This window comes from Enhydra lutris, unplaced genomic scaffold (genome assembly GCF_002288905.1).
Source record: "Enhydra lutris kenyoni isolate GAN:26980312 unplaced genomic scaffold, ASM228890v2 scaffoldscaffold1, whole genome shotgun sequence".
In the NCBI taxonomy this organism is placed as follows: Eukaryota; Metazoa; Chordata; class Mammalia; order Carnivora; family Mustelidae; genus Enhydra; species Enhydra lutris.
Window position 1 is genome coordinate 67,341,418 of NW_019154085.1, and position 5,804 is coordinate 67,347,221.

General features: G+C 36.5%; 1 protein-coding gene across 1 annotated transcript in view; it reads left to right on the forward strand.

The window, feature by feature from the left end:
- LOC111140755 (myosin IIIB) overlaps positions 1 to 4,786 on the forward strand; it is a 427,320-nt gene extending 422,534 nt beyond the window's left edge. The window contains exon 38 of the mRNA XM_022492953.1: positions 4,446 to 4,786. The gene's annotated coding sequence lies outside the window, so the exon portion shown is untranslated. The remainder of the gene's footprint in view (positions 1 to 4,445) is intronic.
- The last annotated feature ends 1,018 nt before the right edge of the window (positions 4,787 to 5,804 follow it).

Consider the following 5,804-nt stretch of genomic DNA (forward strand, 5'->3'; position numbering starts at 1 on the left):
AGGACCCAAATAAATAAAATCATGAATGAAAGAGGAGAGATCACAACGAACACCAAAGAAATACAGACAATTATAAGAACATACTATGAGCAACTCTACGCCAACAAATTTGACAATCTGGAAGAAATGGATGCATTCCTAGAGACATATAAACTACCACAACTGAACCAGGAAGAAATAGAAAGCCTGAACAGACCCATAACCAGTAAGGAGATTGAAACAGTCATCAAAAATCTCCAAACAAACAAAAGCCCAGGGCCAGACGGCTTCCCGGGGGAATTCTACCAAACATTTAAAGAAGAACTAATTCCTATTCTCCTGAAACTGTTCCAAAAAATAGAAATGGAAGGAAAACTTCCAAACTCATTTTATGAGGCCAGCATCACCTTGATCCCAAAACCAGACAAGGATCCCATCAAAAAAGAGAACTACAGACCAATATCCTTGATGAACACAGATGCAAAAATTCTCGCCAAAATACTAGCCAATAGGATTCAACAGTACATTAAAAGGATTATTCACCACGACCAAGTGGGATTTATTCCAGGGCTGCAAGGTTGGTTCAACATCCGCAAATCAATCAATGTGATACAACACATTAATAAAAGAAAGAACAAGAACCATATGATACTCTCCATAGATGCTGAAAAAGCATTTGACAAAGTACAGCATCCCTTCCTGATCAAAACTCTTCAAAGTGTAGGGATAGAGGGCACATACCTCAATATTATCAAAGCCATCTATGAAAAACCCACCGCAAATATCATTCTCAATGGAGAAAAACTGAAAGCTTTTCCGCTAAGGTCAGGAACACGGCAGGGATGTCCGTTATCACCACTGCTATTCAACATAGTACTAGAAGTCCTAGCCTCAGCAATCAGACAACAAAAGGAAATTAAAGGCATCCAAATCGGCAAAGAAGAAGTCAAACTATCACTCTTCGCAGATGATATGATACTATATGTGGAAAACCCAAAAGACTCCACTCCAAAACTGCTAGAACTTGTACAGGAATTCAGTAAAGTGTCAGGATATAAAATCAATGCACAGAAATCAGTTGCATTTCTCTACACCAACAACAAGACAGAAGAAAGAGAAATTAAGGAGTCCATCCCATTTACAATTGCACCCAAAACTATAAGATACCTAGGAATAAATCTAACCAAAGAGACTAAGAATCTATACACAGAAAACTATAAAGTACTCATGAAAGAAATTGAGGAAGACACAAAGAAATGGAAAAATGTTCCATGCTCCTGGATTGGAAGAATAAATATTGTGAAAATGTCTATGCTACCTAAAGCAATCTACACATTTAATGCAATTCCTATCAAAGTACCATCCATTTTTTTTCAAAGAAATGGAACAAATAATCCTAAAATTTATATGGAACCAGAAAAGACCTCGAATAGCCAAAGGAATATTGAAAAAGAAAGCCAAAGTTGGTGGCATCACAATTCCGGACTTCAAGCTCTATTACAAAGCTGTCATCATCAAGACAGCATGGTACTGGCACAAAAACAGACACATCGATCAATGGAACAGAATAGAGAGCCCAGAAATAGACCCTCAACTCTATGGTCAACTAATCTTCGACAAAGCAGGAAAGAATGTCCAATGGAAAAAAGACAGCCTCTTCAATAAGTGGTGTTGGGAAAATTGGACAGCCACATGCAGAAAAATGAAATTGGATCATTTCCTTACACCACACACGAAAATAGACTCAAAATGGATGAAGGACCTCAATGTGAGAAAGGAATCCAGCAAAATCCTTGAGGAGAACACAGGCAGCAACCTCTTCGACCTCAGCTGCAGCAACATCTTCCTAGGAACATCGCCAAAGGCAAGGGAAGCAAGGGCAAAAATGAACTATTGGGATTTCATCAATATCAAAAGCTTTTGCACAGCAAAGGAAACAGTTAACAAAACCAAAAGACAACTGACAGAATGGGAGAAGATATTTGCAAACGACATATCAGATAAAGGGCTAGTGTCCAAAATCTATAAAGAACTTAGCAAACTCAACACCCAAAGAACAAATAATCCAATCAAGAAATGGGCAGAAGACATGAACAGACATTTCTGCAAAGAAGACATCCAGATGGCCAACAGACACATGAAAAAGTGCTCCATATCACTCGGCATCAGGGAAATACAAATCAAAACCACAATGAGATATCACCTCACACCAGTCAGAATGGCTAAAATTAACAAGTCAGGAAATGACAGATCTGGAGAGGATGTGGAGAAAGGGGAACCCTCCTACACTGTTGGTGGGAATGCAAGCTGGTGCAACCAGTCTGGAAAACAGCATGGAGGTTCCTCAAAATGTTGAAAATAGAACTACCCTTTGACCCAGCAATTGCACTACTGGGTATTTACCCTAAAGATACAAACGTAGTGATCTGAAGGGGCACGTGCACCCGAATGTTTATAGCAGCAATGTCTACAATAGCCAAACTATGGAAAGAACCTAGATGTCCATCAACAGATGAATGGATAAAGAAGATGTGGTATATATACACATTGGAATACTATGCAGCCATCAAAAGAAATGAAATCTTGCCATTTGCGACGACATGGATGGAACTAGAGGGTATCATGCTTAGCGAAATAAGTCAATCGGAGAAAGACAACTATCATATGATCTCCCTGATATGAGGGAGAGGAGATGCAATATGGGGGGTTAAGGGGGTAGGAGAAGAATAAATGAAACATGATGGGATTGGGAGGGAGACAAACCATAAGTGACTCTTAATCTCAGAAAACAAACTCAGGGTTGATGGGGGGAGGAGGGTTGGGAGACGGGGTGTGGGGTTATGGACATTGGGGAGGGTATGTGCTATGGTGAGTGCTGTGAAGTGTGTAAACCTGGTGATTCACAGACCTGTACCCCTGGGGATAAAAATATATTATATGTTTATAAAAAATGAAATTAAAAAAAAAATTCTCTCCCTCTCCTCTCCTCCATAAATCAATCAATCAACCTATCAATCAATCTAGAGGTTTGTTATCTCCTAATCCTCTTCACCTATTTCACCCATCCTGCCACCCCCTCCCCTCTGGCAACTACCGTTTTTTTCCTATATTTTTTAGTCTGTTTCTGGTTTTTGTTTTTATGTTTGTTTGCCCATTTGTTCATCTGTTTGTTTCTTAGATTCCACATGTAAATGAAATTATACAATATCTGTATTTCTCTGACTTACTTTACATAGCATAATACCCCTGTAGGTCCATCCATGTTGTCACATAATGCCAAGAGCTCATTCTTTTTTATGGGTGAGTAATATTCCATTACATATATATAATACAGACACACATATGTATACACAGTACTTCTTCTTTACCCATTCATCTATCAGTGGATTTATAAGTTGCTTCCATAGCCTGGCTATTATAAATAATGCTGCAGTAAACATAGGGTTGCATAGATATTTTTGAATTGGTGTTTTAATTTTCTTTGAGTAAATACCCAGTAGTGGAATTATGGGATCATAGGATATTTCTATTTTTAATATTTTGAGGAACCTCCCTGCTTCTTTCCACAGTGTTTGCACCAATTTATACACTCAGCAACAGTGCACAAGGGTTCTGTTTGCTCCACATCCTTGCCAGCTCTTACTATTTCTTATCACACCATTATGACTGGTATGAGGTGATATTCCTTGTTTTGGAAGTTTTACTTTTGTCACTGACTTGTCTACTTTTGATTGATTTGCTAATATTAGCTGTTTTTCAAACTGTTGAGTTAAAGTGTTCCTAACTTCTCATTTGTCTGTGTACAATATAATAGTTATCTGCCTTGTTTCTAATTAAATATTTCCATAAATAAATTAAAAGGAAACAAATAATTATAAAATTATAATTTAGAAGATCTGTAGTAATTAGTCTTTGTCACAGCTCTTACTCCTAACAGTACTTTAGAAATGGGGTTCACTACCAGCTACACCATCAACAGATTGTAGATGTTACTCTTGGACTAGTCATAATGCCACAAATTCAAGAAACAGTTCTTAGATCAAGTATATGAGAATGATGCAACTTGGAATCTCAGAAATGTCCTGTGAGTTTATTAAAGTAATATGCATATGGCAAAAACAAAACAAAAATCAAAGAGTCCGGAGGGTTTATAATGGAAATCAATCTTCTTCTCCCTGTCCCTACCTTAGTCCCTCCCCACTGAAACAACCATGTCTTATTATTTCTAATTGTAATACTTTGAATGGTTTCCATCATGTCTGTGAATAATTTACTTCCATCTTCTTGGTTTATCATTTTCAATAATATTTACTCTCCACCTCTGTGAAAGTTGTGCATTTATTTCAATTCTCCCCCCCCCTTACTTCTTCCAGTGCTTATAATTTGATGCTTAAATTTTTGTTGATTACCTTTTAAACTTTAAATTATATAATTAAACACCTATTTTTGTATGTCATTGACTTTAGATAGTATCTCTGCAAGAATACCTGACATGAAGAAAACCAACAAGGTGAAAAATACTGTCAAGACAAAATAACTGACCCTGGACGAAACAGAAATCATTCTGGGAATACCACAGTTTTTAAAAGCTTCACTGCAAAACCATTGGTGTTCATGTTGTAAGCTGCTGATTTTTCTTCCATTTTGGCTCATCTGCAGACATGCCTCCATCCACTTTAACTTTCTTTATTTTTAAATGTCATGCAAATACAGAAAAAGGCACAAATCAGAAGACCCAACTCAATAAGTTATCAGAAAATCAGTATCTACATAACTGCCCCTACAGTCAAGTTATCTGTGTAACCACTCCTACAGGCTGAAGGTTATTAGAAAGTATCTATATAAACTATCCATGGGTCCATCAGAACATTGTCAGCATACTGGAAGTCTCCCTCTATCCTTTCCCAATCACCCACCTCTCCAAAGGCAAGCATTCTCATGACTTCCTTGAAAATGTAAATACTTATGTAAATACTTCCTTGGTTTTCTTTATAATTTTGCCATTTACACACATCCCTAAACACTAGAGTTAAATTTGGCTTCTTATGTTAGGTTCTAGGAGCTTTATATAAATGGAATCACGTAGTATGTAATCTTTTGGGTTTTGTTTCTTTTATTTGGTGTTACATTTGTGAGATTCATCTATGTTGTGGAATATAAATGTAGCTCATTTATTTTCAAAACTATGTAGCATTCCAGGATATGAATACAGAGCAACTGACTTAGCCATTCTGCTTTTGATAGACAAATATGAATTATTTCCAATTTGGGGTTATTCTGGACATTGCTACTATTTTTATTGTTGTATGTCTCTTGGTGTCTATTTGCATGCATTTCTGTTGGCTTTGTACCTAGGATTAAGATGGCAGAATTCTAAGGTACCCATATCTGCACTTCAGTAGGTCCAAACTGTTTTCCTAAGTGATTTTACCAATTTACAGTCACAATAATGACATAAAAGAGTTCCATTATTCTGTATTCTCTCCGATACTTGTTATTTTCAGTCCTCATACGGACACTCCAATGAGTATATATTAGAATTTCACTGTTGATTTCTAGCTTACATATCTCTGATTAATAATGATATTGAGCACATTTTCATACTTCAGTGACCATTTTAGATACCTTCTTTTGTGATATGCCCAGTTTAATTTGGGTTAACTATGTTTTTTCTTTTAATTTGAAGAAATGTATTATATGTTGTTAGTTATATGTGTTGCAAATATTTTCTCCACTAGATGGTTTGTCCTTTCATTCCCTTAAGGTATCTTGTGCTTAAAAAAAAAGTGTTGTAATGTTAACATAATACAACTTAACCAGTCTTT